Source organism: Oryctolagus cuniculus, chromosome 1 (genome assembly GCF_964237555.1).
Source record: "Oryctolagus cuniculus chromosome 1, mOryCun1.1, whole genome shotgun sequence".
Lineage (NCBI taxonomy): Eukaryota > Metazoa > Chordata > Mammalia > Lagomorpha > Leporidae > Oryctolagus > Oryctolagus cuniculus.
Window position 1 is genome coordinate 51,138,310 of NC_091432.1, and position 23,002 is coordinate 51,161,311.

Below are 23,002 nucleotides of genomic sequence, written 5' to 3' on the forward strand. Positions count from 1 at the left end.
TGGCCAAGGAGGAGGCCAAGGAGGACTCCCAGCTGCCACTGCAGGGCCCGTGGACCCAGGCATGGCACAGGGGCACAAGCACCAGGAAAGACAACACAGGGAGTGAATCACATTGGAGAGAGATACAGAAAGACCATAGTGGAATGGGAAGAAAGAGGGGTTGGTTTGATCAGGGCCGTAATCTAGAACAAGAGGTGAAAGCCTGAGCCCTAAAAGATGAGAGCATAGACATGCAGAAGGGGGGATCAGTAGTTCAGCAATCTCAGAACATGTCCACCGCTGAGTTTCCATGCTGACATGTCTGACCCGGAACAGAAGGGCAGGAGGTACACTGGCCCAGAGCCTCCTGCCAGGTGGCACCAGTAGGGTGCCCAGAAAGACTAGTCATGACTGTTAGTAAAATGGCACAGTCTTATCTGTGGGGCAATCTACACCCCAGATGCCATCCTAGTCCCCAGCCCCTGCCGCCAGGGCTGAGAGCCAGGTGACCACATGGCCCAACCACCGGTGTCAGCTCCATCCCATCCTCATGAGATTTGCTGATCCTACTTCCTTGCCCGCCCCTCGGCAAAGTTTTAAGAGGACCTGTTCCTGAACACGTGGCTCGCTCGCTCTCTCTCTCACGCTCTACTTTTCCCTATTTTCCTTCTTCACCCTTCCCTCCCAGGAAACCTTTCCCTTACTCTGGTGTTTGGTGTTTTGTGGCAGCCTTACGATGACCAGAACAATCTCTATTGTCCCTGTGGTTTCCCCTACCCCAGGACCCCTGACCTGTTCCTGTTGTCCCAGCTCCACACATCAGCCTTTGGCAGAGACAGCTCAACATGGCAACTCTGCGGGGGCATCAGCATTGGAGAGGTTCTTTCTGTTTTTTGACAGAGGAGTGCTCAACCCTCACAAATGAAGGAGGAATCCTGGTGAGTCAGGCTATGACTGACGGACTCTAGGAGGCAGAGATATTTTAATCCCAAAAATTGCAGTTTTAAAAGTTCTCCAGTGATGTTCAGGCCATAGTTTTGTTGTGTCTGAATTTCCCAATCAATGCACAAGGCACAGTCCTGGATGCAAAAGCAGAGGTTTATTTGTTACCAGCAGGCTGGGACCCCCTACCCGCACACAGCCATTTAGCAGTGCACAGGCAAAAGGCCCTCTCATTTGCATAAGAGAGGTGTTTTTTTTTTTTTTTTGGTTTTTTTGTTTGTTTGTTTGTTTTTTTGACAGGCAGAGTGGACAGTGAGAGAGAGAGACAGAGAGAAAGGTCTTCCTTTTGCCATTGGTACACCCTCCAATGGCCGCCGCGGCTGGTGCACCGCGCTGATCCGATGGCAGGAGCCAGGTGCTTCTCTTGGTCTCCCATGGGGTGCAGGGCCCAAGGACTTGGGCCATCCTCCACTGCACTCCCTGGCCACAGCAGAGAGCTGGCCTGGAAGACAGGCAACCGGGACAGAATCCGGCGCCCCGACCGGGACTAGAACCCGGTGTGCCGGCGCCGCTAGGCGGAGGATTAGCCTAGTGAGCCGTGGCGCCGGCCTCATAAGAGAGGTTTTTATAGCCTCACACTTACAAGGGTGCAGGTCATCTCCTAGGTAGGTTACCTTCTTATTCTCTATATGGCAAGGTATTGGGACCTAACATGTTCATTGGTTCATTTAAATGTAAAGGCTATATACATTATGTGGTGGGAAGGCCACACAAAGGAGATGGCATGGGGAAGAATGGCTGGAAGCATGGGGCCATAAATCCCAGGGGAGCTGGTGGGGGGCAGGAGGTCATAAATTCCAGGGGAGCATGGTAGGCAAGCAAGCAGCCAGAGTACAGAAGACTCCAACTCCTACAGTTTCAGAAACACTGCCTTCTAGAATGAGAGAAAGTCAAGGGCCATTCCAGTTCAAAACTAATTTCTAACTAACTTCAGAGCCTAAATGGTTTCTCCTGAAAGTTACCTGAAGTTGCCTCTCAGCAGTCCCCAACTTCTATCCATTCGGCTTCTGCATCACCTTGCTCTCTTTTGATGGGACTTTTGGGAGCTTTATAATGGCTCTCCCTGCTTCAGCGCAGATCAAGACAGAAATGGCATCTGGCATAGCAGGGTGAAGCCCCTGCCTGTGATACCAGCATACTATTTGAGCGCCAGTTCAAGTCCCGGCTGCTCCACTTCCAGTCCCGCTCCCTGCTAATGGCCTGGGAAAATCAGTGGAAGATGGCCCAAGTGTTTGGGCCCCTGCCACCCAGTGAGAGACCTGGATGAAGCTCCTGGTTCCTGGCTCCAGCCTGACCCAGCTATGGCCAGTGTGACCAAATAGGGGGTGAATGAGTAGATGAGCAGATGAAAAATCTGTGTGTGTATGTGCGTGTGTCTGTACCTCTGACAAATAAACAAATAAATATTTTAAAAAGAGAGAGAGAGACTCCATCTGCATAGAGAAGGTTATCAAGATGAGGGGCCCACATGGTGGTTTTTAAGTACAATTTCAAGGAAAAAAATCTTGGCAATCAGATTGGCATCCAGTTACCAGGAGAGAACAAAACCCATCAAAAGACTTGATTTACAGTTCTCCATCCTGTCTGGCCTGCTTTGGATAAAACAAAAGATCATCCAGAAGGTGGGATAGGCAACTTATTTTCACCACAAGCTGTGAGCTCTGGAAGAGCTCCTTTGCTATTCTCATGGTAAATTTGGAGATTCTGAGGCAGGAGGTGGCCTGTGTGTTCTTGCTAGAGAGGAGGGAGGAAGAATATTTTACACCCCAAATTCCATTGGGGCCACCCTGACTACCTATTAACCCATCTGACTCCTCACACCAGACAGGCTGTGTGGGTGCACCACTAATTCACTTGGGCTTTGGCACATGGATCTCTCCAGGCCTTGCTTCATGATTCTCAAGAGGGAAAACATTCACAAATCCAGTGTGAGAACACGTGATATGACAGAGTGGAGTTCACGGAGCGCAGGGATTCTGAAACTTTGTAATGCAGCAGAATCACAGAGGAGGCAAAAGGCAGAGTTCCAGGCCTCCCTCTGAGGTTCCCAGTCAGTTGGGGGTGGCGTGCTGGAGCCTGTGGGCACCTCCTTTCCCAACGTGAAGTTCAGTGACTTCATGCTGTTGGCTTACATGTGGCTGCGGTGGGAGTATTTATTTACACACAGAAACTGAGCAAACATTGCAAACGGAGGTTTTCTTCCCTCTGGGGTTTGGGTGAGCCTGCTGTTGAGCATGTACTAGCACACCCTGGGGCACATGAGTCTGTTTTAAAGCATCCCAAGCAATGATGATGCAGGCCCACTTTGAGAAACAATGATCCTCTGATGAGGTGCTAACTGCAACTCCCCATCCTAGGATAAGTAAATTGAAGCCTAGTGAGGGGGAGAATCTTGGCCAAGGTCACTGAAATAGCCCCCCCCCCCAGGTCAATCTGCTCAGTCCTGGGCTGTGGAGGCTGGGGGCTACCCTGCCTGTTTACATAAACTCCTGCTGCTCCTGTACCACCATCTGCTTTTGTGGTTTACTGACTAAATGGGAGGAGGCAGGAAGGGCCAGTCAGATCACCTCCTGTCAGCATTTAGACGAATCACCTGCCTGGAGCACCCAGAACAACAGGCACTTGAATCTCAGCTGCTGAGGGTCCCCGGGCTGCCCTGACATTCCCTTGCCCTAACTGCTCAACTCTTCTTGAATCCAGAGAGATTCCCCCAACAGCCTCCCAACATGTTCCCTTCTCTTACTTAAAGTAGCAAGTTATGTTCCCTTACAACCAGAACCACCCTCAGAAACGCCATCTCAAAGCAAGTCAGTGCAAATGAGAACCCAGGTTTCCGGCCCGCTTGACTTTCCCCTACAGCACGACTTGCCCTCAGACATGACACCAAAGGATGAGTGTGCAAATGTGCTCCTCTCCCGGGCAATGGTTTCCAAAGAGTGGTCCTAGACCAGCAGCTTGGCAACACCTGGGACATTATTCCTAAAACTCTTGGATCAGAAGCTTCTGGGGCAAGAGTCCAGCAAGTTATGGTTGAACGAACCTCCCAAGAGATTCTGATGCCTGCTAAACTTGGAGAACCAGCACTCGAGCAGGAGGGGCCATAGCTTCTGCCTCCCTAACAATGAAGCAGGTCAGGAAGGAGAGTCCACCAGGGTGCAAGGCCACCACAGGCTGTGTGGTCAGTCACACACCCTCCTGCCCAGATTCCCTAACCCTCCACCTCTGGGGAATCATGGGGTATATACCAAGGTGTGCTTTACAAAGTCTAGGGGCCACATATTTCCAAAACCCGAGGCATGGCAGGAAAACCCCACTTCAGTCACTGTCTTATTGCTTAAAGGGGCAACCCAGTGGACCTTTCCTGGTCCTTTGGATTCCCAGAGGTCTGGGACAGCTTCTGGTGTCCTGAAAGGAGGCTTGCCAGTGAGCTGGCTCTAGAAGCTTCTAGAAGGCTCTAGAAGACTTGCCAGCCCTAAGTCTGATATTTCCTCCTCCTCTTGTGCTCCCCAGGCTCAGGGAGAAAGATGAGATTTGAGGACAATTGAGGAAGTGAAAGCTTGAGGAGAGGGAAAAAATAATAACATAAAAATAACAATTACTGGGGTGCGCATTCAGCTTAGCAATTAAGACACTCAGGACCTACATCTGAGTACCTGAGTCGGATCCCTGGCTCCACCTCCTGATTCTGCCAGTGCGCACCCTGGGAGGCAGTGTGAGGAGTCAGATGGGTTAATAGGTCCTCAGGAGATCCCAGTGGAACTAACAGGCTGCCCTTCTGAGCTCACAGCTTAAAGTGATAACAAGTTACCTATCCCACCTTTAGCAGGTCAGACAGGAAGAATTGTAAATCGGACCTTTTCATGGGTTTTTGCCCCTGCCTGGTAACTGAATGTCAATCTGATTGTCAAGTTTTTTTTTTTTCTTTCTAAATTTTACTTAAAAACCAGAACACTAAGGGGTTTCTTGGTTTTTTTCCTTTCTTGGAAGCCCCCTTCATGCCACTCCAGCTGGAGGTCTTTGATTCTAATAAATACTTTTAACTCTCTCTGCCATCCACTTGGAAATTCTTCTTCCACATGAGACAAAGAACCGAGCTAACAATAATTTTTCCACAGCCATTTTCCGGTCACAGCAGCAGATGATGGCTCAAGTGATGGGGTTCCTGCACCCGTATGGGAAACTTGGATTAAGTTCCTGGTTTTTGGTTTTGGCTCTGCCATGCCCCACCACTGTGGCTATTTGGGAAGTGAATGAGCAGATGGACACTGGGCGTGCTCTCCCCAACCTGTCTGTGTGTGTGTTTCTGCCTATGAAATAAATAAGTAAAAGATTTAAATTTTTCTTTAGAAACTAATATATTAACACACAGTAACTTTCCCTGTTACCCAGCTCCCCTGAACTAAGTACCTCCTGGGTTTTACCCCATTTACGAGGAGGAAGTGCACCTGCGGCTGAAAGGCAATGACGAGAGGGTAAGGGCAGGTGGGAGGGCCCTTCTCTAAAGTGGGAGGCCAGGTGACTCGTGCAGAACAGAGAGGCGGAAGGAGGAGTGGAGCCTTGAGGAGTAGGGGGAACGACAGACCAGCCCCCATGGAAGTACAGAAAGAAGTAGACTAAGAATGACCAGAGGGGCCAGGCTACAGCTGAACCGTACACAAGCCACAACTTCGAGACCCCACCTCTGACTTTGGGGATGTGAGCCAACCTCAGAGACAATGGGGCCTGCAGAGAGAGCTGAGCAGTGCAGGCACTAGGGAGCCATCCAGGGAAGAAATTTCCCCACCTGCAGCTCCAAATCAAGGCAGGCCATTGAAGGCCCTCCCTCCGCCCAAGGCATCAAAGCAAAAACCTGAGCCATCTCCCATACCTCTTTGTCCCACCAGCCCCCTTCCCATGTACCCAGTGGGTCCCCTTTACCTGCAGGTTCCTGTCTTGACTGCCACCATCCCGTCAACCCCATCACCTCCTTCCTCCACTTCTGCTAACAGCCATTAACCACACACAGCTGCAGTCATTGCTTAATGATGGAAACAAGATCTCATCTTCCCCCAACCTACAATTTGTCAACAGCTTCTTCTTGTTCTACCTAAAATAAAAGTCACAAGATTTGTGCTCTGGCTCATGAAACTTTGCACGATTCTTCCTTTCATTAGGGTTTCCGGTCACATGTCCCTGAGAGGTTCCAGCCCCTCCCTGTCAGCCTCCTGTGAATACCATTCACAATTGAATGAAATTTCCTTGTTTATCTATTTGATTACTTCCTGACTCTTCCACCTTCCATGTCACAAGGCCAAGGTCCCTGTCTTTTAGCACGGTGCCTGGCATGTATTCCACAAAGTTCTACAGAATGGCTCCAGCATGTTGGAAGAAGTAACTGACCCATGCAGCAGATCAGAGAGAGCACCTGGAAATCAGATGCAAAGAGAGAAATGGGCCAAGGAAACCACAGCTCCCAAGGGAAAAGGACTTGGCTTTCCAAGGATTTTCCCTGAGAAGGGCATTTGCATCCTGGTTTGTGGGACTCAACAGCTCCTCTGTCCTAGAAGTTCTGTAAACACTACTACAATCTAACACTTTTTTTTTTTACTAAGCTTGCTTGAGATTTTTGTTTGCTTGTTTACAGGCTTAAAAGCCATGGTGGGACTGGCGCTGTGAGATTGCAGGTTAAACCACCACCTGCAGCATCAGCATCCCATATGGGCACCGGTTTGAGTCCTGGCTGCTCCACTTGCAATCCAGCTCCCTACTAATGGCCTGGGAAAGTAGCAGAAGATGGCCCAAATGCTTGGACTACTGCACCTTCATGGGAAACCTGGAAGAAGCTCCTGGCTCTTGACTTCGGACTAGCCCAGCTCCAGTGCTTGCAGCCACTGGGGGAGTGAACCAGCGGATAGATGCCCCCCTCTCTCTCTGTCTCCCCTGCCCCTTTTAAAACTCTCTCTCTCTGTCTCCCCTGACCCCTCTGTAAACTCTGACTTTAAAATAAAGAAATCTTTCTTGGGGGAAAAATTTAGTAGCCATGGAGCTGAGATTGTGGAGCAGCACGTTGTACTGTCGTCAGCGATACCAGCATCCCATATGGGTGCTAGTTCAAGTCCTGGCTGCTCCAATTCCAATCCAGCTCCCTGATAATGCACCTGAGAAAGCAGCGGAAGACGGCCTAAGTGCTTGGGCCTCTGCCACTAATGTGGGAGATCCATATGGAGTTCCTAGCTCCTGGCTTCAGCTTAGCCTAACATGGCTTTTGTGGTCATTTGGAAAGTGAATTAGTAGATGGAAGATCTCTGTTGCTTGCTCATTCTCTCTCTCCCTCCGCAGAGCTCGGCTGTTGCAGCCATTTGTGGAATAAACCAGCAGATGGGAGACCTCTCTCTCTCTCTCTCTCTCTCTCTCTCTCTTTCTCTCTCTCTGTAACTCTGCCTTTCAAATAAGTAATTTTTTTAAAAAAATAAGAATAATAAAAACCGTGATTCATACCCTTTCCACAGGTCTCCTTAAAGAAGATAGCAAGAGAAGGCCCATGATTTAGCAGGAAGCACAGGGGATTAAGATTCAAGGTGTATCTCTCATCTGTGTGACCCTGGGCAAGTGTCCTTCCTTCTCTGAATCCTGGACTCTCCAGCACCTGAAACTAAGAGTCCTTCCAGAGGGGTGGGAGTGCAGGTAGGGTGGGAAGAATCACTATCTTCCTAAAATTGTGTTTATGAAATGCATGAAGTTTGTAGACCTTAAATTGTGTTTATGAAATGCATGAAGTTTGTAGACCTTAAATAAGAATTTTCCAGGGGGAAAAATGTCCTTCCAGATGTATCTGAAAAGGACTCTGAACCCCTAAAGTAAGGAATGGGGCTGCCTTTCTGGCAGAACAGGTGTCTCGTACATTTCCATATCCCAGACAGGTTCCAGCAGGAAAAGAAGGCCACTCAGGTGGGTTTGGAAGACAACTTAATGAAGGGCTATTTGTGGCCAGAGTCAGGTGGTTGGCTGGAGGCATCCAGGAACCAACAGCTGTGAGAATCTGTAACCATTTATAAGGCTAGATAGTAAGGAGAGAAATGGCTTCCAGGTATTCCAGGGAATTGTGGAAGAAGTTACCCAGAAGGAGCTACAACCATAAAAGCATGGCTCCAAAACAGGGAGCCAGTAGGGAAGAAATTCCCTAACCTCTCTTGCCACCTCCTTTGGATCTCCAACCAGTGCCTTCAATGGCTGGACCCAGCCAGAGAGCAAGGGGCTTGAGTGATGGGGTCTGAGGACAGGCTTCTCAAGACACAGAGCAGGGAAAGTTGGAGGAGCTACCAGGGAGAGTGCATGGAACAATGAAATAATAACCATAACCCAGGGAAAACCAAGACCCACAGATGGTAAGGCCCACAGACTGCCTCTTATTTAAACCTCTATAGAGCCCTGAACTTTCCAGAGAGCCTGGATTTACAGCCCTTGGATCAGGGCCTGCCAAAGACACAGGCAAAGCTAAGCCATCAAGCACACACAACGGTTGCCACAGGAGCTTCCAGAAGAGTTCCACTACAAAATGAAAAATATGGTCATTTGAATAATTGAAAAGGCTAAATGTCAACCTCCAGATACATTACTGATGATGGATAGGTAATTGCCCAGAAACGACCCTTCTAATAGAAACCATGCCCAGCCCAGGACTTCATAGTAAAGAAGTAGAAAAAGATTTGCTTAAATTCCCTACAATTCTACCCTTGGTTTAAAAGATCTGGCCTCCCCAATACATATATGCCCAAGTCCTGTTAGGATGGGGTAAGAGAGTGGGTCAGAGAGAGACAGATTTCAATCCATAAGATTAAGAACCGTCTAAGAATAAGAGCATTCTCAAAGGATGTCTTACTTCAGAACATGGTGACCTCACTATTGCTGGAGGAAGTTTGGTCCAGCAAATGTTAACAAATAAAGGCTAACCCTATACTTAGCACTGTGAACATCACTTGGGATACAATCATAAGATTAAGGCAGAGTCTCTGACTTTGGGATGCTCACAGCTAAGCAGTAGAGAAAGAGATATAAATAGATCATTCTCATACAAAAGATACCTAATAAAAGAAATGAAGAGTTAAAATGACCCACTACAATTGTGAAGTTTGGCTTTATATATTGCGAGGCTGTGTTATTAGGTGCCTATACATTAGGATTCTTTCATCCTACTAGCAAATTTTTGATGCTTTTATCATGAGGTGACCCTCATTATCCCATGATGTTTTTGCCTTAAAGTTAATTATATTCAAAATTAATATAACTACACTATCATTATTGTGGTTGGGGTTTGCATGATATATTGGATATCCAAACTTTTATTCTATCATTGCTATATTGTTATACTTTAGACAGCTTTTGTAAAGAGCCTCCAATTAGGTATACTTTTTTTTTGACAGGCAGAGTTAGACAGTAAGAGAGAGAGAGAAAAGTCTTCCTTCCGTTGGTTCACCCCACAAATGGCCACTACCACTGGCGTGCTGCACCAATCCGAAGCCAGGAGCCAGGTGCTTCCTCCTGGTCTCCCATGCGGGTGCAGGGCCCAAGCACTTGGGCCATCCTCCATTGCCTTCTTGGGCCACAACAGAGAGCTGGACTGGAAGAGGAGCAACCAGGACAGAATCTGGCACCCCAACCGAGACTAGAACCTGGGGTTCTGGCGCTGCAGGCAGAGGATTAGCCAAGTGAGCTCCGGCACCTGCCTACGTGTACTTTTAAATGCAGTCAGTGTAAATGAGGTGGGTTATCTGTTATACAAATGGTTATCTTTGAGAAGAACTCTCCCCCAAAAAGGAAAAGGAAAAGCAAAGTGCTAAGGCAGATTGTGCCTGGTGTCTTTGAGCAAGAGCAAGAGGACCAGTGAGGTGGAGCAGAGTTACAGGGAGGTGAGGGGAGGAGGAGGAGATGGGGCAGGAATAGAGAAGAGCTAGAGCAATGCCCCTGAGTAGTGGAAAGGGGGTAGGAACTGGTGCACAGATGTCTCTTGCTAGGAGCATGGGAACTTCATCCATGGCAGCCAGGGGAGAAGAGTGCCTGGGTGCGGAGGCCAGTAGAGGTAGAAGTGTTTTGGGGGAGTCTGTGGAGCCTCTCTGATTGGCACCATTCTCTCAGTGAGGCTAGAAACAAGGACAGGAGCTGGGACTAAGGATGGCAGAGGTGGTGGGGGTTTGAGGAGAAAGTGTGAACTAGAGATCTAGAGGTTAATGGTAGAGTGAATGGACTTATACATGAATGACTTCCTATCAGCAACAAGGGCCTAATTAAGACTCATGGGCATGGATTCATGGATTTAAAGTGTGGTGGTCAATATGGTTATGAGTTTTTTTCTAGTCTTAAAAGTCTATTGTCCAGGTGCAAACTGTGCTAAGATCTCCTCTCCCACATTGTGAATGGTCATCTGGTCTCTCCTTGAGCACATCCATTGGCAGCTGTCTATCACTTCCTGAGAATCCTATGCTATCTTTAAAGAGACATGACTAACAAAAAGCACTTCCTCATATTTGTTTGACATTTCTCTTTATATTAATTCCTCCTAATGTGAAGTTAGGGGTCTATTTCTCCTGTCTGTTGTTTATGTAGCTCCATCTGCCCCTACATCTGATCATCCAGAAAGTCATCTAGAAATTTGACAGCATATCTAATTGTTGAGCCTGGGAGAAACAAGAAGCCCACATAAAGCAAGTAGGAATGCAAAATGGTGCATTGCCTATTTATTCTTGGACCACGCAATCCCACTTATAGAAAGGAAAACAAATGGTACTACAGTAGATTAAAATTAGACTATGATGATAGCATGTTGTGCCAATTTATGTCCCCCTCCATAAGAAAATAAATATGAGTATTTTATAAAATTTAGCTACAGGGGCAGGCATTTAGCATAGCAGTTAAGTTGCTGCTTGGGCTGTCTACACCCCACATTGGAGTGCTTGGATCAAGTCCTACCTCTGGGATCAGCTTCCTGGTAATGCACTCCCTGGGAGGCAGTAAGTGATGGCTCAAGTCCTTCCCACCCAATTAGGAGACCCAGATGGAGTTCCTGGCTCCTGGCTTTGGCCTAACCCACCGAGGTTTTTGCAAGCTTTTGGAGAATGAACCAGTGGATGGAAGATCTTTCTCAATCTATCTCTCTGTCTCTCAAATCACTTTGCCTCTCAGATAAAATGAAAACAATTTTTTTTAAAAAAAATTTTACAGATAACTACAAAGATTATTATCATAGAATTTTTATGATAGTAAATATCTGAGGCCAGCGCCATGGCTCACTAGGCTAATCCTCCACCTGTGACTCCAGCACCCTGGGTTCTAGTCCCGGTTAGGGCACCAGATTCTGTCCCGGTTGCCCCTCTTCCAGGCCAGCTCTCTGCTATGGCCCAGGGAGTGCAGTGGAGGATGGCCCAAGTCCTTGGGCCCTGCACCCACATGGGAGACCAGGAGGAAGCACCTGGCTCCTAGCTTCGGATCGGCGCAGTGAGCCGGCCAGCCGTAACGGCCATTTGGGGGGGTGAACCAATGGAAGGAAGACCTTTCTCTCTCTCTCTCTCTCTCTCTGTCTAACTCTGCCTGTCAAAAAAAAAAAAAAAAAGTAAATATTTGGAAATAATTTCCATGTGTACAAGGGATTGATTAAATAAATTCTGGCACACTTATTCAACGGAATGTGAAAAAGACATGAAAAATACTGCCGTAGAACACCAGGTGGCATGGAAAGATCTAAAATGAAAGATGCAGATTTCAAAAAAGTTTGATGTGACACATTTTTATGAATACTGGTAACGGTGAGTTTTCCTGGATTGAGAGATAACCAGGAAACACATGTGTCTTTTTTTTTTCACTTTCCTTTATTTTCTATATTGATTGTGTAGTATAACTAGGAAAAAAAAAGTAATTTAATTTTTTTCATCAAAAAGCAAACCCTCCCAGCACTTCAACAACCCGCTGAAGCCTAACTCCTGCCTAAAACTTCCTTCACCCAACCTTCAAAGCCAGCCAGGCCTCTCTAAGCCTCCTCCGAGCTCAGACAACGTTTTGAAATAATAAATCTTAGTGATTCCTAAGACAGGCATGGAGAGAAGAGCAATCCTGTGTCAAAACGCAGGGCTCCCTCTTCTTGCCCCGGGTGCCCCCAGCGGCAGCCCCAGCACCTGTCCTCGGAGGGCGATCGAGAGCACAACGCAGCGGGTCTCACGGTGGCTGCCCCTCTCTCGATCTCGGACAAGCAGCTTTACATCTCCCTCCTTCCTAAGGGTTATCCTCTACCTCCAGAATCCTAAGAGACTTGGAGGAATTTGCCTCACGCTTGTGAAGGGGCCCAGAAAACTAAGGCTCACAGGGAAGGAAGAATTCAGACGGGGAGGAGATGCGAGCAAAGCCCCTGAAGCGCTGCTTTGTGCGCCCTCTGGTGGAGAAAAAGCTGTTTCGCACCCAGGGGAGGGCTTGGAAAGAGGACCATGGAAGTATTTAAGATGCTGCCAAGACTCCTACACTTTCATTTTGAAATCATCCCCACATCATATTAAAATAATCTATATCTCACATTAAATATAATTCCACACAACTACATAATAACTGGCTTAGATTAAACATAAATAAACATTTATCTGTTTTCCCAATAACAAACGTTCATAGGTCCTTGAAAATATTCAAGCCCTCATCACGTAGTTCTCGGAGCTGAGTGATAAGAAGTCCAACCTTGTCTTGAACTGAGGTTGGCATCCTTCCTAAGGGATACCACTCAAGTTCGGGGTGGTAAGGAGGCAGGAAAGGTGGGGTTCAGCAGCGTGACCACAGCCTGGCCTGGGGAGGCCCGCACAGACGGGACAGTGCCCCAGGCACAGCCTCAGTAGGACATGGAAAAGCATGGAACATGCCCATGCTTCCTTCTCCATCCATAGTGCAAATAACCTTCTGGCCAAGAGCGCCTGGACAGCGGCCTCTCCCTTATACCTCCAGCTCATACAGAACAGGGGCCTCTGCCCTGAGAACCCTCAGATAACGTTCAGCCCGATGGGGAACAACAGGTAAGTGAATGCCAAAGGCACAGGAAATCAGACTTCAGGGTCCCAGGCTGGTGTTTGGCTGCCAGGAGCTCATTCTCAGGGCTCAAAGGCCTACAACACTGCTCTTCCAGCCCAGAACGATTGCCATGGGCCAGCTTCAGGAGAACCCCCGTCCTGGGTCCCCACACCTTCAGCTCCAAGTCTGCCTCCATACACCCATCCCCACTGCGCTCCCTCCTGGACAGTTCTCCAACCTTCTCCCCAAGCCAGGGATGAAACAAGAGAGGAGAGAGAGACCAGTTCATAGTCCCTCTTGGTGACCAGGAGCTCTTCTTGTAAGTTCTAGTTGCTGATCTTAGAGACAGGCTTATTGCAGAAATTTTTCCAAATATGCTGATTAATTCTCATACTTTATTTGTGTATTTTTGGAGATGCTATGTATATAATTATAAAAATGCTTTGCCTCATTTTAAGCCTTCATTTTGCTTGTTTTAGTGGATTATCTAGGGCCGCTTGTAAATTGCGGAATAGAATCGGCAATACTGAGCTCCTTTAGCCTGTTCTTGATTCTAAAGGACTATTGCTAGCGCTTCTTCACTAAGAGTGATATTTGTCGCAGGTCTTTGGAAGGTACCAATAACCAGTTTAAGAATGTTTCTTTCTATTCTCTGATTTCACTGAGGTTTTCTCAGGCCATCTCAGCTACCAAAATAATCATATTGTTTTCTTTAGTTTGCTAATATTGCTACATTTGTGGGTTTTCAATGTCAAATCATTTCTATGTTTTGGGAGTAAGAAAACTGTAGTTATGATGCATTGTTTTATGTGCACTAGTATATTTTGTTATTGTTTTGTGTAGGATATTTGCACTGTTCATGGGTGAGACCGAGTTATAATTTTTCTTTCTGATAAACTAATTGTCTGGTCTTGTTATTGATATTGTGCTGGCCTAGAATGAGTTTGTACAGAATTTCTTCTTTTTCTGTTTTTGGAAAAATTTTGTATGGGAGTAGAATTTGTTTCTTGAACATTTGCTACAATTAATCTGTGAATCCAGTAGGCCTGATCCTATCATTGTGAAGAGATTTTTTTTTTAAAACAATTCAATGTATTATGCTTAAATAATTACTCGGGTTTCCATTGCTTCTTGAGTACACTTTAATAGGTTTAATGTTTTCTAGGGATTTTTCCATTTCATCTAAATTGTGAACATTGTTGGCATAGAGTCACAGTATTTTTTTTTACTATCATTTAATCTCCTGTAATTGCAGGTATGCTTTAGTTTTTATCTTGGTTTTATTTGTGTCTTCTCTATATTTTTGTTGCTCAGTGTCAGTGGAGGTTTATCAGTTTCATCAGACTTCAAGAAGCAACCTTTGGCTTTGTTGATGCCGGCCATCATTTCCTCATCAGCTATTTCATACATTTTTGTTCTTCTCTTTATTATCTCCCTTACATACTTTGAGTTTTTCAGTTTTTCCAATTTCTTAAACACCTAGTTAATTCACCCTTAGCCATTTTTCTTTTTCTAATTTAATGACATACAGCTATAAACTGTCTCAAGTTACCAGCTTCACTCATTCCCAAATCATGCCGTGAGATGTTTACATTATCATTCAATTCTAGATCATTTAAATCTTCCATTATGATCCCTTCTTTTAATTTTGACTTGTTCAGACATGTCTGATATAATTTCCAAGTACCTAAACAACTTAGCTATTACCATCTCATTGGTATTGTGGCCAGTAACTGTGCTGGCCGATGTTAAGTGCACTACAACGTGACTCCCACACTAATTATAAAACCTGCAGACAGACTACAACAAGGATCTACTTGAAAGGCAAATAATAGCAGGTGAATTCAGAAAGGAAAAAGAATTACAGTGATGTCAGTAAGTTTCCTGATTTTTTTTTTCTCTTTTATCTTCTAAACTTAATCCAAAGTTGGTCTGAGTCACTGAATTGTGCAGAGGGCACAGGCAACAAAAACCTTGTGAGAATCCCCCGACTCTGGCCAGAGGAACAACAGAATCCACCTCAAACTGAAATCTGCTTTGTTGTTTCTTCTCTCTTTTTCTTCTTGGTCCTGTTTCGAGCCCACCCCATGTTGGAGCTGTCCAGACACAGTAACAAGAGCAGCACGTGAGCTGAAGAACTGTAAACCTGATAAAAGCTATTTTGAAAGTGATCTCTGTGCCAAAAAACAGGTGAGCAATCTCAGATCAATTTTAGTGTCTTTCTCTCTCTCACTCTCTTTTTTAGCTCAAAATACTTAAGTTGCACAAGACCATGCACTATCGCAGTAGTGGAGACATAACTAAAATTCCAAGAGAAACCTGTTTCTATAGCCAGTGGAAACAGAAAAGAAGGCCTCTAGGATCCAGAGACACAGGGACGGTCTAAGACAGAAAAACCGGGAAAGCGGATCCCATAAATCTGTACATGAACCAACCCAGGTTCAGTGCTCACCACAAGCTGGTTATATGCAGATGGACCCAATGACACAGCAAAGGCTTTGAAACATGAACAGATACTGGAACCACTACCAAATAACACTGCTGAATAACACCAGTGTCTAAGTGTGATCAAATTTTGTTCTGCCCAAAAGATCAGCATCCTCTGTAGAAGTCTAACAAAGTAAAAAATAATTGTACAATATAATACTCAAACTTTCCAGCACACAATCCCAAAGTAATTTCGTGCCCAAACCTAATAATCTGAACCAAATCTCAAGAAAAAAGACAATTAATAGATGCTGAACTCAAAATAATATAGGTATTATATATCAGAAATATATCAATTACATGTATATAATACATATAAAACAATCATAAACATGTTCACCTAAGCAACAGGGTCCCAAATACATGAAGGAAAAAAACTGACAAATTTTGAGTAAAATGTAGACAACTCAACAATAGTTGGAGGTGTCAATACCCAATTCTCAAGAATAGATAAAAAATTAGATGAAATATGGACAAGAAAGCCGGCGCCGTGGCTCAATAGGCTAATCCTCCACCTTGCGGCGCCGGCACACCGGGTTCTAGTCCCGGTTGGGGCGCCGGATTCTGTCCCGGTTGCCCCTCTTCCAGGCCAGCTCTCTGCTATGGCCAGGGAGTGCAGTGGAGGATGGCCCAGGTGCTTGGGCCCTGCACCCCATGGGAGACCAGGAAAAGCACCTGGCTCCTGGCTCCTGCCAGGATCAGCGCGGTGCGCCGGCTGCAGCGGCGGCCATTGGAGGGTGAACCAACGGCAAAGGAAGACCTTTCTCTCTCTGTCTCTCTCTCTCACTGTCCACTCTGCCTGTCAAAAAAAAAAAAAAAAAAATATGGACAAGAAAATAGAAGGCTTGAACAATAAGTCAGATAGAACAAATATCTATAGAACATTCTACATAGCAAAGCAGAATGAGTTTATTATACTCTTCTCAAGGGAAAATTGTATATTCTCTAGAATAGACCACTGATTAGATGAAAAGTTAGTGTAAATAAACTTAGGAGGACTAAAATAATATAAAATATGTTTTCTGATCACATGGAATGAAGTTGGAAATCAACAGCAGAAGGAAATTTTGGAAATTGACAAATATGTGGAGATTAAATAATACATTCTTACATAACAATGGGTCAAAGATGAAATCCCCAGGGATATTACAAAAACACTTTTAGATCAATTAAAATAAATGTGTAACAAGCAAATAAACTATACCGAAACACATAATGTGATTGCTGTGATTAGAAGGAAATTTGTAGATGAAAAACATTTACCTTCAAAAAAAATAAAAAACCAAATGTTCCATTAAGAAACTAGGAAAAGAAGAGATGAGCCCCCACCCCGAAAAAAAGTCAAAATGAAAGGACTAATGAGCATTTGATGAAAATAAATAGAGACTAGGAAAAAAGACAAATCAATAAAGCCAAATTTTAGTTCTTTGAAAAGAACAACAAAATTGACAGACTTAGCTAAACTGATAACAGAGAGAGAGGGAAGGAGAGAGAGCAAGGCTCAATATTTCTAAAATCAGCAATTATGCAGGAGACATTACAGAAATTTAGTAAGTGGCATATGGGACTACTATGAACAATTCTATGTCAAAAAAATTAGATGATACAGACACATTTCTAGAAAAATGCAAACTGCTTAAACTGACTCAAGAAGAAATAAAAAGTCCAGAGTAAAAATATGAAAATTTCACAGACCTGTAACAAGTAAGGACACTGATTTAGCAATCAAAACATATCCCACAGAGATTAGCCCAGGTCAAGGTGACACCACTGGTGAATTGTACCAAATGTTTAAAGAAGAATTAACACCAGTTCTTCACAAAGTCTACCACACCCCCAAAAGAATCAAGGGAGAAGACTCCCTTCCCACCTCATCCTATAGACAAACATTACCCTGTCTTACTCTGCTTGGGCTACTATAACAGAAACACATTAACCTGGCTGTGTATGACAATAGTAACTCATGTCTTACAGGTGTGAGGTTGGATCCAAGCAGCAGGCATCAGCTGGTCCAGTTTCCAGGGAGGGCAGGCTTCCCGCGTGTCCTTGCATCGCAGACCAGATGCGGGTCAGGGGCGTCTGTCATGGGCCTCTGTTCTGAAAGCACAAATGTCCTTAATGAGGAACTCCACCCCATGACCTACTCACCTGGCATAGGCCCCATTTCCTCACACAGTCACCTTAGGAGCTAGGGCTTCAGCATATGAACTGGGGGACATGCAAGCATTCATGTCATAGCATGCCCAGGTACAAACCAAAGGTATCACACACAAAACAAAACAAAAATAATCACAGACATCCCTTATAAATATGAACATAAAATCTTGAACAAAATACAGATAAGCTGAAAATGACAATATATAGACAAGATTATGCATTATGACCAAGTGGGATTCATCACAAGATTGTAAGACTGTTTTAACATAAGAAAATCAGCCTAACATCATAATAATCTAGCGTGGGAGACCCTAAGAAGCTCCTGGCTCCTGGCTTTGGACCGGTGCAGCTCTGGCTGCTGTGGCCAAACAGGGAGTGACCCAGCAGATGGAAGACCTCTCTCTCTCTGCCTTTGCCTCTCTGTAACTCTGCCTTTCAAATCAATAAATAAAACTTTAAACAAGTAAATAAAGAAATAAAGAAAGCAGAGGCAGGACTGGATCTGAGGAAGTGCAATATGATATGCAGCCATCCCAAGTCGTGGTTTACCTTACTGCCCCACAATGCCCATGCCCTCAGACAAACCTCTTAGATAAAATGAACAAGTTCAACAAGGTTGCCAAAAACAAGCTGAATATAAAAAATCAGTTATATTTTTAGACACTAACAATGAACAGAGAACTAAATTAAGAAAAATAATTCCATTTATAATACTATAAACTAATAAAATATCTAGGAATAAATTTAACAAAGTTAGAGAAAAATTTCTACACTGAAAAATACAAACATCATTGAAAGAAATTGCAGAAAACCTAACTAACTAAAAGACATCTGTATTCATGAATTGGAAGGTGTAGTACTGTTGGGAGGCAGTTCTCCTAAATCTACAGATTTACCCAATACCTATCAAAGTTCTAGCTGCCTCTTTTTTGGAACTAGACATGCAGATTCTAAAAATTAACATAGAAAATCAAGGGACCCAGAACAGTTTTAAAAAATGATAAAAGATACAATTGGAGGACTCACACTTCCCAATTTCAAAACTTCCTACATTGTTACAGTAACATTTTTTTTTTGACAGGCAAAGTTAGACAGTGAGAGAGAGAGACAGAGAGAAAGGTCTTCCTTCTGTTGGTTCACCCCCCAAATGGCTGCTAAGGCCCGCACGCTGCACCCATCCAAAGCCAGGAGCCAGGTACTTCCTCCTGGTCTCCCGTGCAGCTGCAGGGGCCCAAGCACTTGGGCCATCCTCCACTGCCTTCCCGGGCCACAGCAGTAACATTTTAAATGTGTATTGCTGGTAAGGAATAATAAAATTGAGAGTGTAGAAATAAATTTAAATATTTATGCTCTATTGATTTTCAAAAAGTTTGCATGACAATTCAGTACAGAAAATAAGCAACTTTTTAATAAATTACACTGGGAGCAATGGGTAGCCACATACAAAAAACTACCTGCACCTGCACCCTCCTAACTCATACCATAGAAAGAAATCAACTAAAAATTGATCAGACACCTAAATATAAGAATTAAAGCTATAAAGCTCTGAAATTTCATGACTTTGGATGAGCCACTGGATTCATATGTGTGGCATCTAAAGTACCAGGACTTTCCCCGCTCAAAACAAATTACAAACAGAATTTTGGTCTACAATAAACAACTTATAGTAAATGAATGGATAAATAAATAACAAGAATTTGAATAAATATTTGTTTTTAAACTTACAAATGCGCAGTAAGCACATAAAATTAATGGCCAGCATCATTTGACATTAAGGAAGTGTAAATTAAAAGCTCAAAAAGTTATCGTTTAACACCCACTCCTCCAAGGATAGTTGAAATCAAAGAGAGATGATAGCATGTGCTAGTGATTGTAGAGAAAACTGGAACACTCACACAGTCTGGCAGGAAGATAAAATGGTACACTTTGAAACATGGTCTGGGAGTTCCTGAGAATATTTAACAAAGAATTATCATATTACTCTGCAATTGCACTCCTGGATACATACCCAATAGCACTGAAGATGCATGTCCACACAAAAACTTGCAGAAGAATATTCATAAAAGTGCAGTTGACAAAAGCAAAAAAAAAGGAAAATTTCTCTTTCACTTAATGGATGAATAAGCAAATGAATGAATAAGCAAAAATGTGATATATCTATAAATATCCAAAAGAATCCAAAAAAAAGAGTGTTAATATAGTGCATGAATGAGCTTCAGAAGTGTTATGCTAAATGAAAGAAGCCAGATGCAAGAGGCCTCATGACTCCATTTGTATGAAGTGCCCAGAATAGGCAAATTCAAACAGAAAGGAGATTAGAGCTACCAGCAGGTATAGGAGGCAGGAGTGGGGAATGAAAGCTAATGAGTATGAAGTGTCTTTGGGAGGTCAGATACCTCTGACAGTTGCACAACCATGAAAACATGCTAAAAATTTATTCCTTGTATACTTTAAGAGTGGATTTAGGGCAAGTGAGGGCCTAGCAGTTAGGATGCCACTTGGGATGCCCACATACTGTATCAGAGTTCCTGAGTTCAAGTTGCAGCTCTACTCTCAATTCGAGCCTCCTGCTAATGCACAGATGGGAAATAGCAGTGATGTCTGAAGTACTTGGGTCCACGCCACCCACATGGAAGACCTGAATTCAGTTTCTGGCTCCTGGTTTGTTGCAGACATTTGGGGGAAAGAACCAGCTGAAGGGTGCTGGAGTGAAGCAGCAGATGGGAACTCTCTCCCTCTTCCTCTCCTTACCTCCCTCCCTTTTAAATAAAAAAAAAATCAATCTTTTAGAAGTAATAGAGTCAATTCACTGAGAAGAACTAACAGCCCTAAATGTAAATGCACATAACAACAAAAGCCCAAAATGCAGAAAGCAAAAAACTAAAACTAGAAATAGAAATGGACAAATTTGCAATCAACGTTGGAAATGACAGCAGTCGTGTCTCAGTAACTGATAGACTAGACAGCTTACCAGAAGTTTTCTAGTTATTGACAAGTTGGTTCTAAAATGTATAAAGAAAGCTGAAAATGCAGCCAGCACCGTGGCTCATAGGCTAATCCTCCGCCTGCAGCGCCAGCACCCCGGTTCTAGTCCCAGTTGGGGTACCGGACTCTGTCCCAGTTGCTCCTCTTCCTGTCCAGCTCTCTGCTGTGGCCCGGGAAGGCAGTGGAGGATGGCCCAAGTGCTTGGGCCCTGCGCCCGCATGGGAGACCAGGAGGAAGCACCTGGCTCCTGGCTTCAGATTGGCACAGCATGCCGGTTGTAGCGGCCATTTGGGGGGTGAACCAACGGAAGGAAGACCTTTCTCTCTGTCTCTCTCTCTCACTAACTCTGCCTGTCAAAAAAAAAAAAAAAGAAAGAAAAAGAAAGAAAAAGAAAAAAGAAAAGAAAGTTGAAAATGCAACATAGCCAAAACAGGGGCAGGCATTTGGCACAGAGGTTAAGATACTACTTGGGGTGCCTGCTTCCCATCCAGGAGTACAGTGTGAGGACTGACTCTGCTCTCTGCTCCTGGTTCCAGCTCCCTGCTAATGTGCACCTTGGCAAGCAGCAAGGGACGGTTCAAGTACCTGGGTCGCTGCCACCCATGTGGCAGACTCAGATTGAGTTCCTGGCTCCACACTTAATTTTAAGATAAAATCACCAAAATCATTTTGAAAAAGAATCAACTATATTAGGAGGACCTGATCTCCAGGCTTTCTTTAACACTACAGTGATAAAGACAGTGTGGCTTCGGCAAAATGTAAGGCATTGCTCAAATCGACCGGTGACAAAGAAATGAGAGTCCAGAAATAATTCACTCAACTATAATTAGTTCATTTCTGACAAAATGTAAGGTCAATTAAATAAGGGAATAATATTCTTTCCACAGTGGTACTGGAACAACTGGGCATATGCAAAGAAATTAATCTTGACCTTTACCTCTTACTTAATTCAAAAAAATAACTCAAAATGGATCATAGAAGTAATTAAATGTAAAAATAAAACATAAAACTATAAAATTTTTATGATAAAGTATAGAATAAAATTATTCTGACCTTGGGACCTTGTTAGGCAGAGAGTTCTTATATGTGAACCAAAACTCAATTCATAAAACAAAAATTGATAAACTGACTCCATAAAAGTTAAAAAATATTTCCTCTAAGAGAGATATCAAGAAAATGAAAAAAGTAATCCACAGATTGGAGGAAAATATTGACAAATTACTTACCTCATAATAATTTTGCATCCACAACATATAAAGAACTCTCAGAATGCAACAATAATAAAGCAAGTAACACACTAAAAATTTAGAAAACTATTTGGACACTTTGACAAAGTAATAGATAGCAAACAAGCACAGGAAAAGATTCTCAGCTCCATTAGTCATTAAGAAATTCAGATTAAAACCACGTGAGAGGCAACTATATACCTACTTGTTGAAGTATTAAAACTCTCATACATGGCTGATTGGAACACAAAAGGGTACAGGCACTTTGGAAAACAATTTGGCATTTTCTGATCAAGTTAAACATATCCTTGCCAAATAACTCAGCAATCCTGCTCTAGGTATTTTCCCAAGAGAAATGAAGATGTATTGGATAAATTTCCTAGGGCTGGTATAACAAATTATCAGAAATGTGGTAGCTTAAATATAGATTTGTTCTCTCAAATTTCTGGAGGCCAAAAGTCCACAATTTCAGTGTCAGCAGGGCTGCACTCCTTCCACAAACTCTTCAGAGAGAATCCATGTCCTGCTTGCTTCTTCTTGCTGTTGGCAGTTGCTGGCCTCTGTGGCTATCTTGGCTTGTCCCCCTCTGCCTCTGTCTTCTTGCCAGCTTCTCCTCTGTGACTCCTTCTCCATGTATCTTCTATGAATCCATCGTTGGACCCACCTGGATAATCCAGGATGACCTCATTTTAAGATCCTTTTTCCAAATAGGTTCCAGTGATTAGGACATGGACATGTCTTTTGGGGGATCCCCATTCAACCCACTGCACGTATCTTCACACAGAAGTCTACCCATTAATTTTTATTGCACTTCCAGTCACACATAACAAAAACTACAGACAAAGGTCCTTCAATGGATAAACCACCTGTGATACATCCCTACAATGTAATACTGCTCAGAAGGAAAAAGGGGCAAACTCTTCACACATGCAACAATATGGATAAATCCTAGATGTGCTGTGCTGAGTAAAAGAGACCAAGACTCCATTCTGATTCCATTTATATAACATTTTGGAGAAGGCAAAGCTATTGGACAGAGAAGAGAACAGTGGTTACCACAGGTGGAGAAGAGAGGAAGCAATTGACTGCCAGGGGGAGGGGGGAGGGGCACTTTGGGGAGTCATGAAGCTGTTTCCCACCTTTATTTTGATGGC